We start from the raw sequence: 19,417 nt of genomic DNA on the forward strand, positions 1-19,417 counted from the left end.
GTCCAATAGTCGCAACAGTGTCGAGAGTGGGCAGGAGCCCAGGAAATGCCAGCTGAGGGTGCAAGGAAGCTGCCACCTGTTGGAAGAAGCTTGGAGTTCTGCAAGAAAGAAGAGAGCTAGGAACTTCTCTTTTGGAGGATGGATGTCCCACGTCATGATGAAGCTTGCAGAAAGACCGCAAACAAGCCTTGCTAGCTGGAAGGGTCGCAGTAGAGGTTTTTGGGTGCTGCTGTGGCCCAGGAGTGACCAGGATGTCGCCACGTGGAGGAGGAGACAGAGGGGGCGCCCAGCAAGTCAGGGAGCCCTCACAGAAGCAAGCAGCACCCGCAGAAGTACCTGAACAGGCACTTGGAAGAAGAGTGAACCGGAGTCCCCGCAAAGTCACAAAAGGGAGTCCCACGACACCGGAGGACAACTCAGAAGGTTGTGCACTGCAGGTTAGAGTGTCGGGGACCCAGGCTTGGCTGTGCACGAAGGAAATCCTGGAAGAGTGCACAGGAGCCGGAGCAGCTGCAGATCACGCGGTACCCAGCAATGCAGTCTAGCGTGGGGAGACAAGGACTTACCTCCACCAAACTTGGACTGAAGAGTCACTGGACTGTGGGAGTCACTTGGACAGAGTTGCTGAGTTCCCGGGACCACGCTCGTCATGCTGAGAGGGGACCCAGAGGACCAGTGATGCAGTCTTTTGGTGCCTGCGGTTGCAGGGGGAAGATTCCGTCGACCCACGGGAGATTTCTTCAGAGCTCCTGGTGCAGAGAGGAGGCAGGCTACCCCCAGAGCATGCACCACCTGGAAACAGTCGAGAAAGCCAGCAGGATGAAGCGATACAATGTTGCTAGTAGTCGTCTGGCTACTTTGTTGCGGTTTTGCAGGTGTCCTGAGCAGTCAGCGGTCGATCCTGTGGCAGAAGGTGAAGAGGGAGATGCAGAGGAACTCTGGTGAGTTCTTGCATTCGTTATCTGGTGAGATCCCCAAAGCAGAGACCCTAAATATCCAGAAAAGGAGGTTTGGCTACCAAGGAAGGAGGATTGGCTACCAAGAGAGGTAAGAGTCTATCAGAAGGAGCCTCTGACGTCACCTGCTGGCACTGGCCACTCAGAGCAGTCCAGTGTGCCACAAACACCTCTGTTTCCAAGGTGGCAGAGGTCTGGGACACACTGGAGGAGCTCTGAGTGGTCACTCCCCTTTCCTTTGTCCAGTTTTGCGCCAGAGTAGGGCTGGGGGATCCTTAAACCGGTGTAGACTGGCTTATGCAGAGATGGGCACCATGTGTGCCAATCAAAGCATTTCCAGAGGCTGGGGGAGGCTACTCCTCCCCAGCCCATCACACCTATTTCCAAAGGGAGAGGGTGTTACACTCTTTCTCAGAGGAAATCCTTTGTTCTGCCTTCCTGGGCCAGGGCTGCCTGGACCCCAGGAGGGCAGAAACCTGTCTGAGGGGTTGGCAGCAGCTGCAGTGGAGACCCCGGAAAGGCAGTTTGGCAGTACCCGGGTTCTGTGCTGGCGACCCAGGGGATCATGGAATATTGGGGTGACAATTCCATGATCTTAGACATGTTACATGGCCATGTTCCCCATCTTGGATTCCCCTAGGTCTCTAGTTTAAAAAAATGCACAGATAGGGTAGGTTTCCCTAGGTGCCGGCTGAGCTAGAGGCCAAAATCCACAGCTAGGCACTTTGCAAAAAACACCTCTGTTTTCTATGTGAAAATGTGATGTGACCACGTTGTTTTTTTGGGGAATTTCCTGTCGCGGGCGCTAGGCCTACCCCCGCAAGTGAGATACCGTTTTTATTGGGAGACTTGGGGGAACACAGAATACCAAAACAAGTGTTATTGCCCCTCGTCTTTCTGTACATTTTTTCCTTCCAAATGTAAGACAGTGTGTAAAAAAGACGTCTATTTGAGAAATGCCCTGTAATTCACATGCTAGAATGGGCACCCCGGAATTCAGAGATGTGCAACTGCTTCTCAACACCTTATCTTGTGGCCATTTTGGAAATATAACGGTTTTCCTGATACCTATTTTTCACTTTTTATATTTCAGCAAATGAATTGCTATATACCCGGAATAGAATGAAAACCCATTGCAAGGTGTAGCTCATTTATTGGCTCTGGGTACCTAGGGTTCTTGATGAACCTACAAGCCCTATATATCCCCACAACCAGAAGAGTCCAGCTGACATAACGGTATATTGCTTTAAAAAATCTGACATCGCAGGAATAAGTTACAGAGTAAAACGTGGAGAAAAATGACTGTTTTTTTTCACTTCATTTTCAATATTCTTTTACTTCAGCTGTTATTTTCTGTAGGAAAAACTTGTAGGATCTACACAAATGACCCGTTGCTGAGTTCAGAATTTTGTCTACTTTTCAGAAATGTTTAGATTTCCGGGATCCAGCATTGGTTTCTCACCCATTTCGGTCACTAACAGGAAGGAGGCTGAAAGCACAAAAAATAGTAAAAATGGGGTTTGTCCCAGTAAAATGTCAAAATTGTGTTGGAAAATTGGGTTTTCTAATTCAAGTCTGCCTGTTCCTGAAAGCTGGGAAGATGGTGATTTTACCACTGCAAACCCTTTGTTGAAGCCATTTTCAGGGAAAAACCATGAGACTTCTTTTGCAGCCCTTTTTTCCCTTTTTTTCTTTAAACAACATTTTCGCTGTATTTTGGCTAATTTCTTGGTCTCCTTCAGGGGAACCAACAAAGTCTGGGTACCTCTAGAATCCCTAGGATGTTGGGGAAAAAAGGATGCAAATTTGGCGTGGGTAGTTTATGTGAACAAAAAGTTATGAGGGCCTAAGCGCGAACCGTCCCAAATAGCCAAAGAAAGGCTCGGCACAGGAGGGGAAAAGGCCTGGTAGTGAAGGGATTAAAATGGAACTGAGTGGGGAAGTAGTAGCTAATTTCACAAGGTCAGTTAAGTACTAATTTTAAGTTGGATATTGTTTTCCTTACTTCATTTATCTGTAGAGGACAACTGAGCCCACAATTACAATCAGGAATGAAGCTCCATCAGGAATGCAGATGTATCTGACTAATCTACCACCTGGTTCGATCCTGTCTGTCGACCAAGCTGACATTGTTTTCTTCAAAATCTTGGGTCATGTCTCAGACTGTTGAAGATATTTGCGCAATATTAATATATTATGAGCAACTTATAGTAACACTTTTATCGCCGTGTCTTTCGCTGTGAGTGAAGTGGAACAGAGGTTGGTTGGCCTTAGCACCTTTTTTTAGGTTGAAGGTTAGTCGTTGGGAATTATATACAAGATAAAATCAATCCTGGTTTGCATCCTTGATTTAGTTAAAGTGTATTTTGTGTTTACCCAAACGTACCTTGTGATAGATTCTTTTTTACACAATGCACGAGTTTCACCCACTAGAGTGTTAATGTATTTCACATTTTTATATAGCGCACCGCTAAGTCAGGTGTCAATGATGTTTGCAGGATGAACAACAAGCTAAGTTTGGATCTCATAAAATGATGGAAAGCAAACTAGTAGAATCAGTTCAGCAACCTAAAGGGATTAAACATTGACCTATACATAGGAACCTAACATTAAAAAGAGAAGCATGAAGGCAAACCAGTAAGAAGCAACATAATGTTTTCAGGTGAGAATGTTTTAAGAAATGTTTGTGTATACCTGGGAAACGTTTATATTCCTGCATTATATGTTTTGACTGTTGCCTGGATTACTTCCCTGCAGGGCCACAGGAATTGTGTGGCAGGGTTGACTAATTATGCATGAAGAAATTATAAATGACGCAGCACAATGTAACACTTTTTGTCTCGTAGGGGATTTCAATGTATAGTCATAAGCACTGAATAGTTCTGCGGGGACCCCGGAGCACTGTCCTGTAATGTATTCTTAAGTGTAGATGTTAGCCTTTCTTGAAAAAAGGCCTGTTAAACCACTTAAGAATATCACTGTGCAGCCTAGGTGAAAAGCTACACAGGCCCAAATTGTTTATTCTTGAGGTTGGAAAGAAAGACAGCTGTAGTATAGATACACCTTTAAACACATATTTATTCTAGAAATGTAAAAAGTGAAAAATATATTCTCAAACTTTATTTACACCTCCAAACGAGAATAAAACAATGCAGGGCAGTGTAGCCCATAGGCTGCCATTATACAGGATGTAAATAGAGCTGTGCCTTTAAGAAAGGAAAGTCTTCCTGTATCCCATCATGCACAGCAAAAGGCAGTTGCCTCAGTTCTTTTTTCCGGCTCCTTCTGACAGGACCCTGAAGCATTGAGCTCTACCTTACAAAGCATTTTTTGACAAAAATTCAATTAAAATCCTTTGGATTTCAATTTCACTCGACGTTTTTCATCTAGAGTGAACATTTTCTAGCCTTTCCTGTCAAATTCTGACAGAAATTTAAAGTTTTTCTGTCTTTAGAATGCCTTCTCTTTTTGACAAATGTCCTAGCTGTGGCAGGAAAAACGCCAAAACAGACCCACACCAGGTCTGCATTATTTGCCTACCATCAAGTCACAAACCTGATGCCTGTGACATTTGCAAAACTTTCCCCAGAAGAACTCTTCGCGACAGGGAGAAAATTCGGCTTCAGGCAAGAGAGGAGAGGAGAAGAAGAGGGCAGTCTGCCACAGAGCGAGGAGAAGGTCAGTCTTCTACCAGGGCTCTCACTGTGTCCTCAGGAGCAGCTGCCAGACCTGCTCATAAACGCCATAGGTCTCCGACGACGTAGAGAGCATCGACGTCGAGACCGGGAACGGCACCAACATGTTCGCCGTCGAGGACCGGCTCACCGTCGAGGAAGAGACGTCGCTCAACGTCGACAGCCGTATCGCCGTCAAGACGGCGTAGACACTCGCCGTCAAGAAGGTCTTGGTCCAGGTGCACGATCGACGTCGGTGGACAGTACTCGTCGTTGAAGACGTTTGCCGTCATCCCATCGACGTCGAGTGAGATCACCGTCGAGGGGCTCTCAACGACGAGAGGAGTCAACGCCGAGAGGTACACGTCGTCATCGTACTTCGTCGTCGAGAAGTGTGTTGACGTCGAGGAGGCACTCAAAGAGGCCAAGGAGGGTTTATACCACCTCAGAATCCTCGGCTTCTCTCATTCTTCTACCAGCTTCACATCAGCCGTCACCCCTACCACAGACACCTCTGGCACCTACAGCTCCTCCGCCGGCTCCTCCTTCAGAGTCCGCTCCAGTGACTCCAGCGGAATCCACAAGATATTCCCGACACTCTTCGAGACGCTCTTCTTCCTCTCGACACCATCGTCGACGTGAATCGGTTCAAAGATCTACTCGTTCCCACCTTAGACATTCCTCCTCATCCACAAGGGATTACTCTCCCACTCTATCTGACTCACCGTCTCCGAGAGTTTCTCCCATAGACGACGTGAACACCTTCCAAGAGGTTCTAGTTCGCAGTGCTACCAAATTAAACATCCCGCTGGCAGTACCCGCTCCAACAACCTCTGTTATTTTCGAGACATTACACCAGCGCTCATCTTCAAGACCATTACTACCGCTGGTCCCAGGGCTACTTGAACAGGCAATGGACATATTTTTAACACCGTCCACAGCTAAAACTGCTCCTTCCAGGCTTATAAAGAAATATCGTCCTCCGGAGCAGGACCCTTTATTTCTGAGGACGGATCCTGTGCCTGACTCAGTGGTTATAGTGGCTGCTAAAAAGTTGCATTCTACATCTCCGTCTTCCTCTTCACCACCGGACAAGGAGAGTAGAAAGATTGATGCCGCAGGCCGCAAAGTATGCTCTACCTCAGCCATCACGATGAAAGCAGCCAGTGCTACTGCACTGTTAGGCAGGTATGATCGTGCCCTTTGGGCTGCAATTTGCGGAACATCTCCCTAAAGAGAAAAAAGAAGATTTTTTGGAGATCGTTAGTGAAGGTGCCATGGTCTCCAATCAAGTGATCAGCGCCGCTGCCGACTCTTCGGTGCTATCCTCCCATAACTATGCTCATGGAGTGTCCTTAAGAAGACACGCCTGGCTACGCCTGACATCACTTAAACCAGAGGCGCAACAGAGAATTCAAAATTTGCCCTTTTCAGGTTCCACTTTGTTTGGCTCTCATGCTGACGATGAGATGTCGAGAATAAAAACTGAACTAGACACTCTGAAAGCGGTGGGCATCGAGAGACCAAGAGAGCAACGGAAAACATTCCGTCCCTTCCACCGTAGACTCTTTACTCAGAGATATCAAACGCCACAGTGGATGTCTTCAAGACCCCAGCAACAGCATCAAAGAACCTTCTCGACCCAACGAAAGCCAACAAGGGGTCGCTCTACACCGCAAACCCAGACAGCTCGTCAGGCACCAGCGTCTAAGCCCTGAATCCTCGCTTCTCCCTCCTCCGTTACCCACTCCGGTAGGGGGAAGTATCTCAAATCATCTGGACGAGTGGCAACGCATTACATCAGACGCCTGGGTGTTGAATATTGTGCGGAATGGCTACTCTCTCAGGTTCATCAGCCCTCCGCCGTCTATTCCACCCAAACCAGTGAGTCACCACCTCAACGCTCTCAAATTAGAAGTAACAACCCTATTACAAAAGAGAGCAATAGAACCTGTCCCGATCAATCAGCACGGAAAGGGAATCTACTAGAGGTATTTTTTGGTACCAAAGAAAAACAAACAAGAGTTTCGTCCCATTCTAGATCTAAGGGTAGCAAACAAATGGATTCGCAGAGAGGAATTCAGGATGCTACCCTTACACCAAATCTCCCCCCAACTTCGTCAGGGCGACTGGCTCTGCGCAATAGATCTCTGCGACGCTTACTTTCACATTCCGGTGATCGAGAAGCATCGAAAGTTTCTAAGGTTCGTCGTCGGAAAAAGTCATTACCAATTTACGGTACTGCCTTTCGGCCTCAAATCAGCACCGAGAACTTGTTCCAAATGCATGGCGGTGGTGGCAGCCCATTTGAGGAAACATCGAATATTCGTCTACCCCTATCTAGACGATTGGCTCATAAAAGCTTCCACGTATCTGGAGGCTCAACAGCATTTCAACTGGACTCACCAGCTTCTCCAAAGTCTGGGCCTTCAAGTCAATCTCTCCAAATCCACAGCAACACCTGTTCAGAGGCTGCATTACTTAGGTGCCATCATAGATACCAAGCAAGGAAAGATGTTTCCTTCGGAGGAACGATGATTATCAATTCTCCAAAAGTGACAGCAGCTCGAGAAAACTCCTCAGACCACTGCAAGAGCGATATCTTCTCTCCTGGGCTCGATGGCGTCTTGCATCTACCTCATTCCCAATGCTCGCCTCCATATGAGACCCTTACAGGAATGTCTGGAGGATTAATGGTGTCAACTAGTGGACGATTGGGAGAACAGCATCCTTCTTTCTCCCCACACCTTTCTCCCCACACCATACAATCCCTCAAGTGGTGGTGTTCGCTGAACAATCTTCTGGAGGGGATTCCATTCCAACAACAGCCGCCATCTCAAACCATTGTCACAGACGCATTGCTGCTCGGATGGGGTGCGCATATGGATCACCTTCGAGTCCAAGGCACGTGGTCACAGAGAGAGCGACTGTATCACATCAACCTTTTGGAGCTTCGCGCAGTCCATCTTGCGCTCAAGGCCTTCCTCCCATCACTGAAGACGAAAACTCTGCTTCTCCAGACGAACAACATGGCCACCAGGTATTATTTAAACAAACAAGGAGGCACCAGAACCAAGACTCGACAGAGGCTCAAATAATCTGGCACTGGCTTCTAGCCAGGAACCTCTCGCTAGTGGCAACTCACCTTCCGGGCATACAGAATGTTCAAGCGGATGCCCTGAGCCGAGCAATGGACGAAAACCACGAATGGGTTTTGCACGACGTCCGTTCCATTTTTCCCATGTGGGGTACCCCCTCTATAGACCTATTCGCAACCCCAGAAAACAAAAAATGCCAAAACTTCGCCTCCAGATACTACCATCCAGGAACGCTGGGGAATGCCCTGTGGAAGCACTGGTCAGGCGCATTTCTTTACGCCTTTCCACCGCTTCCCCTGATACCGGCAGTCCTCCTGAAGCTGTCCAATGCTCACTCCAAGATGATTCTCATTGCCCCAGAATGGCCACGCCAGTGGTGGTTTCCAGACCTCCTTCACCGGTCACTCAAACCACACATCAGGCTGCCTTGTCGCCCAGACCTTCTCACGAAGTTCAGAGGCCAGATAACTCATCCCAACCTCTCATCGTTGAATTTGGCAGCATGGCGCCTGAGTTAGTACAATATGGTCACCTGAACCTACCTCAGGACTGCATAGAGATTCTAAAGGAGGCAAAGCGCCCATCCACAAGAACAGCTTATGCCTGCAAATGGAAAAGGTTCTGCGTGTGGTGCTTGGAGAATAATGTCGACCCAATATCCTGCGGAGAGGAGACTATTCTGCCATACTTATTAAGTTTGGCGAAGTCTGGATTGCAATTGTCATCAATAAAAGTACACCTGGCGGCTCTAACGGCATATAGAAAGAGCCCTTCCCAATCCTCTTTCTTTAGGATTCCAATCATAAAAGACTTCCTGGAGGGATTGAAAAAGGTCTTTCCTCCCATTAGAAGGCCATCTCCTCCATGGGAACTGAATATTGTCCTTTCGCGTCTGATGCTACATCCTTTTGAACCAATACATAAAGCATCACTCCAACATCTTAAGTGGAAAACTGCTTTTCTGGTCGCAATCACATCAGCTCGTAGGGTCAGTGAGATCCAAGCCCTTTGCGCTCAAGACCCTTATACAGTGTTTCATTCTTCGAAAGTAGTGTTGAGGACACATCCAAAATTTTTACCTAAAGTCGTTTCAGACTTCCATGTGAACCAAATCATTTAATTACCAACTTTCTTCCAGAATCCTTCTACCCCTGCCGAGAGAACCCTACATTCTCTCGACGTAAAGAGGGTTTAAAAATTTTACTTGGACATAAAAAAATGCTTGCGCAAATCACAGCAGCTGTTTATTAACTATGGCCCAGTTAGAACAGGTTTAGCCACTTCCAAACAATCCTTATCCAGGTGGATTGTCTCATGTATCATATTTTGTTATCAGTTAGCAAATAAATCTCTCGATGGCAGGCCAAAAGCCCATTCCACTAGAGGGAAGGCAGCGACTGCTGCCTTGATGAGAAATATTCCTTTGACAGAAATATGCAAAGCGGCTACCTGGAAATCTGTCCATGCCTTTACTAAGCATTACTGCCTTGATTCAGATGCTAGGGCAGATGCGCAGGTCGGACAGGCCTCTCTCAAGAATTTATTTGCATAATTTATGGTTTCAGTATTGCTCTGTCTACTCCACCGCGGTTATGGGGGTGGGCTTGCTAATCTATTCAGTGCTTATGACTATACATGGAAATCCCCTATGAGAGAAGGAATGGTTTCTTACCTGTAACTCCAGTTCTCTCGTAGGGGTATTTCCATGATAGTCATAAGCAACCCTCCCTCCTCCCCGGTGGAGTTGACATAAGAAAATTTGCAATAATGATAACGATGTTGTTAATACAAAGAATGTTCATCTTTCTTCATGTCATGTTACAAGCCTACAAAAAAGAACTGAGGCAACTGCCTTTTGCTGTGCATGATGGGATACAGGAAGACTTTCCTTTCTTAAAGGCACAGCTCTATTTACATCCTGTATAATGGCAGCCTATGGGCTACACTGCCCTGCATTGTTTTATTCTCATTTGGAGGTGTAAATAAAGTTTGAGAATATATTTTTTATTACATTTCTAGAATAAATATGTGTTTAAAGGTGTATCTATACTACAGCTGTCTTTCTTTCCAACCTCAAGAATAAACAATTTGGGCCTGTGTAGCTTTTCACCTAGGCTGCACAGTGATATTCTTAAGTGGTTTAACAGGCCTTTTTTCAAGAAAGGCTAACATCTACACTTAAGAATACATTACAGAACAGTGCTCCGGGGTCCCGCAGGCGAGCAGAACTATTCAGTGCTTATGACTATCATGGAAATACCCCTACGAGAGAACTGGAGTTACAGGTAAGAAACCATTCCTTGTATAGTATTAGTTCATTATTCTGAAATTTCTACACATGATAATACTGTCAGTGCAAAGATTTCACCCCATTTGTACCAGTTAACAACCAAATACATAAATAAGCAACTGAAAGTTGACTCGTTTACTTTAGCGAAGGGCCTTCCACAGCGTGCAAGCATGTCCCAACATTTTTATTAATCTTTGTTCCGCTTGCAATAGAAAGACTTTTTAAAATTAAAATCTGCAGATTATAAACAGATGATGGGTAAAATCAGAAATCCTTAAGTATACGCAAAAAGCAGTGGCTACAGAATCGCATAATTCCAGTGGCCCCGTTTACCAGTGATTTTCACAATTCTGAACCTTCCTCATCTCAGTACTTACTACCTTTCAAAGTAGTCTTCTATGTCTGTGCACCCTCCTGTAAACTTCATATAAAATAGGAATGGTCCCATGCCCTCTTCCTAAAAGTCTAATGGCTATTATTGACAACCTGATGAAGACTCTACGAAAGGAGGGAGGGTCAAAATATTGGGATGAAAGGTATTAAGAACTACTGGCAAGTAATCAAAGTTTTACCTGCTCATCTTCTTCCTTGTTCTATTACTCACTTAAATGAGAATATGCCTAATTGGCATGCCTTCATCGTTGTCTGAAAGAAACTCAAGATTTACCAGTGAAGAAATTAACAAAAAATGAGTGCAAGACATTTCTATTAACACTGTCCCTAGACAGCCAAAATGCAAGACATACATGCCACAATAAATACAAAAACAGCATTTTTGAGTAGCTGTCTTAGTCCCTTTAATCCAAAACTTAGGCCCATATTTATACTCTTTGACGCAAAGCTACGCCAACGCAGTTTTGCGTCAAAAGTTTTAACGCCATTTCATTGCACCACCCGGGTGTCAAATTTATACTTTGACGCACGGCGGCGCAAACCACTGCTGAGAGTCATTTTTTTTTTTACTCAAACCAATGCGCCACGTTGTAAAGAAAAACGGAGTTAACGCAGCACAAATGACTTTTATCCGGTTTACGACGTTGCAAACTGGGTACGCAACATTTTTTGACGCAATAGCGTCAAAAAGCGCTGCAAACACTGCAAAATGTGCAAAGGAGCCCCAAAATGGATTCCAGAAGCTATGAGAGACCCCAGGAAGATGACAACCGACCAGGAACCAGCCAGGAGGACCTACACAAGACCCAGGAGAGGGAAAAGAAGAAAAGGAAGTGTCGGTTCATTGCAGAGGAGCATGAAATACTGGTGAAAGAGGTGACGGAACACCAGCACCAACTTTTTGTCACCTCTAAATTGCCAATTGGGAGGAGAGAGGCAATTTGGCAAAAAATTGTCAATAAGATCAACAGTGTGGCAGAAGTACGGAGAACAGTCAGCGTGTGCAAGAAACGCTGGCATGACTGCAAGCGCAGGACCAAGGAAAAAATGGCCAGGAACAGGACAGGAGCACTGCAGACTGGAGGTGGGAGTCCAGCACCGCAGGAGGCCCTGGACCACATGGAGGAGATGGTGGCAGCCGTCATCCCTGAGGAGATCGTCACGGGGATTCAAGGACAGGACAGCGCAGACTACCAGGAAACCACACAGATGTAGGGTAAGTGGCATGGGGGAACAAAAGTGCCTAATTGTTAACTGAAAGCTGGGGGGCATACCTACTACACAATACATGTCAGCCATGATAATCAGGTAGTGGAAAGGGCAAAGGGGCAGGGCACAGGGGCCAACACTACACCAACAACCTTTGCATGGGGGTGCTCAGCCATGCCAAGGATGTTGGAAAAGCAAAGCCAGTCCAGGAGGGTAGGGTAGAACGTAAAACTGGCATGCTGTCACACGACTGCTGGTATTGTCGCTACATGAACTAGGGCTCAATTAATAGTCCCAGGCCATATCCGCAAGTGGAATTTAACATTGACAACAATTGCCACTACCACCTCTGCTGTGTGTGCAGGTCAAGTAGCTAATAGCAGTTACATGCCCCTGGATCAAACACACCCAAAATAGAGGGGTCAGGATGAAGTTATCAATCCCCTGTAATCAATAAAAATGTGCAAATCCTGTCAAATGTTAATGTCCATAGTCGCTACAAAAATCATGCAGTGTCATAAACATTATGAGGTACACAGCAGTAAAGTCATACCCATGCTGCACATGTCAGGGTCTACCCTGTGCCTGGGTCACAATAGCTGCAATGCCACCATGCAACATCTCAAGTGTCATAATGCTAAGACAACAGCATTGAGGGGGAGGACATATGTTTCCGGCTAGTGAAACACACCTGCACAGTCAGTAGAGGAAATAGAACACTGCTAGGACCATCAGTGCAATCCAATGTAGCACAGATTCCCCAACATCAACATTACACACTACCAATGCTGACACCTGCATTGTGCCTTGCCAATGCTATACATAGTACATGATAGGTTCCAGCAACATATAGCTGGATGTGAAATATCTGAGACTGGGTCAGTTCCAGATTGTTAAGTGTGGTGCAAGTGCCATCAGAACACCCACAGACATTGCAAGGCCACACCATGATAATGGAAGTAGACAGAGGGTTGGATAGGACAAGAAGGTGGCAACATACAATTTGGGCAGAACCTACACCTAGAGGATGTGACGCAGACATTTACCCAAACTGCTCACACTACATGTGACATGCAGATGGGGCATAGGCCTGGGAGAATGCTAATATTGATGACAGTAACAATGAACATTAACCAAGATCACAATGTGCAACTAATAGGAAGCCAGGAAACTCACATTACAAATGTCACAATACAGACACACTAATTGTACAATATCTAATTGCAGAGGACGAAGGCTCTCCTGGGGATATGCCTGTCCTGGACTTCCCTGATGACATGGATGACGAGCTGACAAACATCAGCCAGCAGACCCTCCAAGATGTCCTTGGAACCCTCCAGACACCACCTTCAGTCGCAAGGAGGAGCACAGAAGTAGCAGCCATCACAGAGGATACACCCACCCACCCCAATTATACATCCTGCCAGCTCCAACCCAGCAGAGGACTCTGATGACACTGGCCTGGCACCAGATTGAGAGGACTGTAGTTGGAGTACAGCGGGAGCGGGCCAAAGAGGTGTGGGTGGGGATGCAAAATATGACAGCCAGCCTAGAGGGGGTGCGTTTGTGCATGATGTCATCTGCAGTACGGGCAGCAGCCATGCAAGGGCGAACATCTATCTTGCAAGAACTTCAACAAAGTGTGAAGGAAATCAGCACAGCAGTAAGGGAGTTGCCACCGCAGCTCGCACACCAAACCTTTCACTGCGTGCACAAATGCAATATTGACCCCCTCAGGGCCGACCGGGTTGCCTACCACAGTGATGTAGCTGCTATACTTAAGAACCAGCAGCTCCTCCTTGCTGCAGTACTGCCCTTAATAGCCCCAAAGTTGGCAGCTACCGGGATTTCCACGTCTTCAAACACCAAAGTGTGTGTTTCCCCTTCAAACCCACCACCACCAAGGGCCGAGGAGACGACACACACATCAGAAGATGAAGACGTGGAACAGATAGCCTTCACCCGTAAGAGTACCCGGTAGCACAAGTCCATGCCAAATGGGCACTTATATCCAAGGTCCTGTGCTTCGTAACATGCCAGTCTTGCAACAGCTGCTCACATGTACTGTTCCCCAGCCCACTGTTTACCTTAACACTATGCTCTGTGATTGTCTCTCACTACCTCATTGGCAATTCATGTTCCTCTGCACTGTATGACACTTCACCCCAGCATGTCCAATGACATGTCCTTTTGAACTTGTGTAGTATCACAATAGAAGGCGTCACACTAATAGACACACAATCCTGGACTATGTAAATATAGCACTACAGAACTTTAAAATAAATAGCACTTACCCAACCACTTTGTCTCTGTGTAATGTGACACATCAACCGTGTAGGAGATTAGTGATGTTTGTCTCATGTCAATGGCCAGAGAATGTCAATACAACTTCCTTGAAAGATTGAGGGCTGATAACTATGCACTGGGGTCTGGATTGTACCATAATTTGCCCTTCCTGAGGGTTATTTCTGAAGTAAATAGAAAGATTACAGTATAATGCTGTGTTGGACGGAATAAGTCTGCTTCAAGGGATGTCTAAGCAGAAAATCAATGTCTTCAATTTTTTTGTCTAGACAATCTTTAGGTATGTGACATCTGACTCTAAAACTTCATCACACACACACCATACAGCAGGAATGGATGTGTACGAGTGTACGGACAAATATGTAACCTGGCAGTACAATGTAAGAAATGATATTTGTGAGTTATGTATACAGAACTACATAAGATTATACAGTCACTCACCTTATCAGGGTTCACATGAACATCAGGCTGCAGGCAGACGTACCACAGTGTCCAAGATTCCAAATCTGGTCCCAAAGTATGACATTAAAAACATACATCCAAACTTAACAACACATTGGGAACCATATTAACCTTGAGTGGTGGGTGCAATGGATGGCAGATGCATAAAGAAGTAGCTTTGGTGTAGCTGCCAATGTGAGAGCTCAATTGGAATTTGGATGCAGGATGGAACACAAATGCAAATACTCAATTGACACTGTTCACCCATGCCAAGGCCCTGATCCCCAAGCATATGACACTTACTGTAAAGGAGTAACTAAATATTTATTAAACTATAAAAAAGGATAATAAAATCAGGGGAAACATCTTAACTAACCTAACCTATCCTAACTACACATTACCCACAACTGACCCTAACTACCCTAAGCTAAACTTACTTATCACATTTAACTAATCAATCTAAACATCAACCCTCCACCCCAGTTATATGATGGGACACATGGAGGACAACATATACTAACCTAAACATATACTATCTTATCCTAAACAATTATATATAACTTTTAAAAATATTTATATATTTTTTGTATTTTTTTTTAAACATGTAAAAATATCATACCCCCACCCCCCCAACCCACTTATACTAACTAAACTAACAGCCTATTCTAACCTAACACTAAGCCCCATAAACCCATTAAATATAAGAACCAGGAAAGAGGAGGGGGGGAAGGAATCATGACTGAGGGTCCAACAGTTATAAGTTTGCACTCCGCAGGATCTTTTTTATCCCACACACTCTCTTGTTAATCTGGGACACCTCCTGCTGCAGCCTGTCCATTCTGCGCAACATCCGTTGCATGTCACGTTGCATGTTGCGAAGTTCAACATTGTCAGTGACTGCAGCAGGGGTGGCCTGTTTGCCAGTTGTTGAGGGTTGGGCGGTTGTCGGTGCCATTCCTGGCGGGGGAGGTGCAGGGGCTGCTGTCAGTGGTCCAGGAGCTGATGATGTTGAGGGACCTGCAGTGGTGGCTGTCATCCTTGGTGCCACTTGGGTCGGAGTGGTGGTGCTGGAGGTGGCGGCTGTTGTGGACATGGATGGGCCCCCTTGGGCAAATGCCCTCTAGACCCCTGTGGCTCTCTCATGGCTATAACGCCGTGCCATGTGGCGGAACCCAGACTCAACATCCAGAATGTGGCGGTAACGCATCGCCCTCTTCTGGAATTCACGGATCTGATTGGCATCCATATTGGCTGCTGTTAAAAAAGATGAAGCCAAACATTAGTTACATTATTGTGTGATGCAGCTACTGATGATATTCAAAAAAGTCATCTTAAACAGGCCAAATCACAGTACAGATCACAGATTGTCCCTGAGGAAGTACATGCCAACGCAGCCTACAAATGTCCTATCTAACAGCAGAGCAATGCTCTAAAAGATGTGTACCTACTTAAATGATCTAAGCATCATTGTTCAGCCATTAGTCACATAACAAATGCTGCAACTCCTCTACATGTGGCAGGCCAACTAATGACTGTCTTCTGGATGACAATCAAGGGCCACAGGATCTGTGATTTGTAAATGGAATTGCCAGGATGGTATGCAGTTGCTAATCATGAGTGGGTATCCTAGGTTGGAACAAATGAATTTCTGAATTATATGTCTGTGTACTACACTTGGATCCTCACACCTAGGTACACATATTTCATAACGCTAACCCTGTGCCTCAGGGGGAATGGACATGCACCTCATACTTTCAAACATCAAAGACAGCCAGGAAGCTTTGGACAGCTGTCCATGGGTTTAGTTAGTCCACCGCAGGTAAGGAGGGTGTCCAACTAGGATAGACACAAATATTGTACAATCACATACCAATTTATGTTCCTAATTGCAGACAATTGTCAACATCATTTGATATCACCAATACCTGTCCTACAACAAGCAAATAGATGCAAGCACCCATCTGGGCTTGAGCTGCATGCACACCTATGACATTGTACTCAAGTGCCACGTAAACGTAGCATAACATGTGGAGCTAGATGCTGTTAGGAATTCAAACATACAGTCCTACATGTTCATTAGTTAACAGGGAGGCTCAAGTCTGTGGGTAATACTTCGAAATCCCTGCTCTGTGTGATTCAGGGTATGACTTGCTGACTAATTAATTAAAATGGCTACCTCTAAATATTTAATTACAAGAAATGTAACATCAAATGCTACCCTATTCACATGGCCATGCCTACAGTGCTGCACTATAATCCCAAATGATGACTCTACGCCACTGATTGACCAACTCAAATATGGAAAAAAAGGTCAAACTCCAGTCAAGTCACATATCAGATCATGTGCCAGCACATCATACCTTGCTATGAGTCCAACACACAGGTGGCAGTCACACAACAGCTGCAAACGCAACACAGAACTGAAATATCAACACTTACTGGATATGTCTGGGTCCGCAAATTGAGCCACTTCTCCAATTGTGTAGGGGGGAGGTCCACCTGTAAAGCATGGAAGGGTGAAATGTGCTCAATGTCTGTGCACTGTACAACATTTTGAAGAAAAAATTACTGTGTGTGACATTATATCTGATTGTCCAGCCCCTCAGGCATAAAGACACTCCATCATACATACCACTGCAAACATGTATTGACCCTGTCACTCCAGTGAGTGATACACACACATATGCACACATGCAGTGGCCCTAACAAGCTTGTGGTGACAAACATGATTCCTCAGTTGGTTGCAGATTAATTTATAGAGTGTACTCCATTTATTCATTTGTTGTTTTGAGAGACATGCAAAGCCACGTTCCTGGTGCACTGCAATACCAGTTACTCAAATATTGTGGCTTGTGCATCAAGGGACAATCAGTTACTGTGTGATGCTCATGTGGGTTGAGTTTAGCTCATGAATTATTATGCTTTCTATGGTCCATTACATGTGGGCCTGTGTTGTCTGTAGGTTACATATGCTACATTGACAGTGTACCCAAAGCCAGATATGCCCCCTATGACACCATAATGGCAGGGATCCTGTGTGTTACTTGATGACAGTCTGACGCTAAACATGGATTGGCCATTTATCTAAATTAATACAACAAAGAAATATATGCTGACAGTGTCTATTTTGGTCATTGGTGACAGAATGCAGTGGCACAGGTGTAGTAATTGTACCTTAAATGTGTAACTCATTGCCCTGTGTACCCATATCGGGTATTGGAATTCACAGTTAGCCACATTCATCATCTTACATTAGCCAAGTTGGGTGATCTGCGGGTATACAACAAACTGACACTGTCCCATTATTGAAACATGGTTTAGCAAACGTCCTACTGTGGCAATCTTGATGATGTAGGTTTCAATTTGTATGCACCTTGGGAATGGCAGCAGTCACAGGAATGCTTGTCTTCTGATCTTAGCATACACCCATGTCTGTGATAGCCTTCATACTGGGAAGTTAGCTATTGTACATATGGTGCACTAGATCAGCAGGGGTGTACCAAATGTAAAGTAGCAGGGTTTCTGATGGATACAAACTACCTGTGGATTCCTCACTTTATGAATTCACCCTTGCGCCAGCATCCGATGGAAAATCTTCTTCCCAGCTCTCCACGTCGATGATGATGTCACAAGTGCACGGCTCCACACGACTCCGTCTGACGTCACTGTGCCAATAAGAGGTCCTCGCTGGCGTGCTGACGTCAGGTCCCTTTTTTCCATGCCTTCGACGCTAACGGTTTTCTCCTCGCTCTTGCTTCTGTTGGAGGTTTCATCTTGTTGCTCTTTGTAGTTACAATGTCTCCCCCTAGGAAGTCCGGTTTCAAGCCTTGCAGATAGTGTGGGGGGTCGCATGTCGGTCACTGACCCTCATGACGATTGTCTTTGGTGCCTTAGCTCTAAGCATGACATCGAGGAGTGTGCGTCTTGCCAGAGCATGAATCCTAAGGCTTTAAAGGAAAGAGAGGCCAAACTCTTTTTGGCCAAGGCGAAGAAGGGTCATAGGAGCCATAGAAGATCCTCTTCCCATGCTTCTTCGAAGAAGCATAAGAAACGGCGGCATCATGACTGTCGGCGCAGTTCGGCTCAGAGCCGATCGAGGTCTCCATCTCGTCGGCGCCGTGTTCTGTGGGAGGTGAGTCCGACGGTGACTCCTCAACTCCAGAGTCCTGAGGCTTCTCCGGCACCGTCTATCTTGGAGGTTGTGGCACCTCAGGACAGTCCTCGATTTTCACCTGCTGCTCAGGAGTCCGATGTTCAGCAAGCACAGGTGCAACAGGGAGACTAGCGGTATCCTGCCTTCCCGGCTCCGGGAGCGGATCCGGCGGCCTTTTTGGATGCCATGTTTTCTATGTTCAACACCATGGCCCCTGCTGGTGCACCGGCTGGTCCCACGGGTCTATTGACATTTTCATTGGGCTCCCCTGGTCCGTACAAGGCAGCGACGTTTATGCCATTCTATCCGGCTGATGGTACCAGACCGGCACAGATGACATCGCCTAGAGGTCCTGTGAATCCCATGATGTTGCCTTATAGATTTATGGTGCCGATATCATCACCCCGTCAGCGTTGCCAATGGTGGAGCCACATGCATCTTTGGCGACATCAGGATCCGTGCCGGATCCGAGTGATGGATTCGAACGGAGTCAACCTTCCTCTCCTGTTCCTCGTCAGGTCTTGAAGCCGGTGTCTTCGACGTCGGCAAATTCCATGTCGACGCCGAGGTTGGAGGCTCGATTGAGGTCACGCAGGAAGGCCTTGCGTCTCTGGAGGAGGAAGAATATCAAAGGCAGTTGTTGGAGGAAGGAGAGATTGTCGAGCCTTTGGGAGAGTATCAGGGCCTGGAGTCGGCCAGTGGGCTGGATACTTCCCCGGAATGGGGCATGTCTTCAACGGGGGAATTTACGGAGGAGGCAGCTTCTTTTCACACGGTGATCAGGAAGGCAGGGGACTTTTTAGAACTTCCATTGCCTGCTGCGGCAGTTAAAACGAACATTTTAAAGGAGGTGCTTATTCCTTCTTCGGCTTCTGCAGACCCTTTGCTTCCTTTCAATG

At 46.1% G+C, this 19,417-nt stretch overlaps 1 long non-coding RNA gene across 1 annotated transcript in view; it reads left to right on the plus strand.

The window, feature by feature from the left end:
- The first annotated feature begins 3,559 nt into the window (after positions 1-3,559).
- LOC138267837 (uncharacterized) overlaps positions 3,560-19,417 on the plus strand; it is a 64,282-nt gene continuing 48,424 nt past the window's right edge. Inside the window, exon 1 of the long non-coding RNA XR_011199875.1 lies at positions 3,560-3,618. This is a non-coding gene — a long non-coding RNA (uncharacterized lncRNA). The remainder of the gene's footprint in view (positions 3,619-19,417) is intronic.

Source organism: Pleurodeles waltl, chromosome 12 (genome assembly GCF_031143425.1).
Source record: "Pleurodeles waltl isolate 20211129_DDA chromosome 12, aPleWal1.hap1.20221129, whole genome shotgun sequence".
Lineage (NCBI taxonomy): Eukaryota > Metazoa > Chordata > Amphibia > Caudata > Salamandridae > Pleurodeles > Pleurodeles waltl.